This window comes from Nelumbo lutea, chromosome 8 (assembly GCF_056320005.1).
Source record: "Nelumbo lutea isolate HS-2025 chromosome 8, American lotus-T2T, whole genome shotgun sequence".
NCBI classification, from domain to species: domain Eukaryota; kingdom Viridiplantae; phylum Streptophyta; class Magnoliopsida; order Proteales; family Nelumbonaceae; genus Nelumbo; species Nelumbo lutea.
In genome coordinates this window covers 10,935,294-10,936,953 of record NC_142691.1, presented here as the reverse complement: position 1 = coordinate 10,936,953, position 1,660 = coordinate 10,935,294, and positions in this window count along the sequence as shown.

Here is a 1,660-nt window from a genome sequence, read left to right as displayed (position 1 = left end):
CGGGCGAGTGTTAGTGCATATATAAAATGTGGGTTGTTACCATTTTGAATATTTATAGCTCTGCAAGGAAAATCAGAAATCTGCATATTAAGCCTGTTTGTACTTCTCCATAAAAAAGAATCTCCATGATATACAGCAAAGTTCTTCCATAGAACTTTCGGATGATGACTCGATACATTAGACTCATCTCCAAAACCAGGTTCGTTACAACCTATTAATATATACTCACCTTATGCAAACTAGGTATATCTACAATTTCAATTTGGATCTCATCCTGGTGGTCACATTACTAGTAAGCATCCCATTGCAGATCCGTTTTTTGAACCATCTTGTTTCTCTTAGACCAAGCTTGAGCCAAGATGGTCTTAATTAGCAAAGGTAGAATAGAATATTAATACACTAGTACTAGTTAGAGATGGCACTTGGGAACTACGCTCTTGTCTACCTATCAGACAGTGGATTTACAAAAGTGCATTAACCTGATTAACCCAGCACAAGCCTGGGTCAAACCGGACCAAAGCAGACTGGTCCTCTTTAGCACTGACTAATTAAAGGCTTAAATATTCTAATATAACAAACCAGCATATGATTTAATTAATAAACATTCTAGAAGCAAGATAACCTAAGATGGACATGTGTTTTAAATGATTGGACAAGAAATATTCTAGAACGAAAGGGTAAAATTGGTACTAATGATTAATAGGAAAACTCATGAATCTAGCTGACCTAAGAAAACTATAAATAGGGCCCATACCCATTTGGGAACCCATTAACAGGATATACATTCTAACCCATTAAGAGAGGAGTCTCTCTCTCTCTGAACACCACCAAATACTTATGTTATAGGGTGTAAATGGGTATTTTATATAAAATAAAACAGAATGGCTCTATTAATCAATTTAAGGCTCTTCTCATGGCCAAAGTCAAAAAGGGAAGGGATGCTTAATTACCATTACCATGAGACATTCAGCATTTGTATTTTATATAAAACCGATTTGTTCTTTCTCTTGTTATTTCAAAAGAAATGGACTTTAAAGAACACCATCCGTGAGCTTTGTTTAAGGTTGTTAATTCGACCGAATTCGGTACAATCTGATCTAGTTTAATATGAATCTATTATAGATGGACTAGGTCCAGTCCAATCCTATGAATAATTCAGATCATTTTAGATTGATCCAATTCAATGTCTAGACCGTTCAATCTGTTCAAATTGATTTTAATTTAAGTTGGTTCCAACCCAAACCTGATCCATCGGCATTTGTATTCTTATCTTGTACCAATGGACTGGATATTGGTTCAATCCAACCCAATCCAATATAAATCCATATGGATGAACCAGGTCCAATCCAATCCAACAAATATTTTGAACCATGAAGTCTAGACTGATCTCCTTCAATATGTCTTTATTAGTCCGTCCAATCTAATCCAACCCAAAATCGGTCCATTGACTACCCCTAGCTTTATTTTGTCCAGTTATCCTCTTCCCAATCCCATGCAATTGTTTAAACTCTAATGAGTTACTAGCTAGGTCAGCTGTGCAGAAGATCAAAATTCACAAAGTGGGTTTTGCATATGTTTTAGAGGTAACTTGGTTTCTTGATCATCACACAGAAGCAATCTACTGCGTCCCTGCTCCAGCACTAGGCATTTTCTTCAGTCA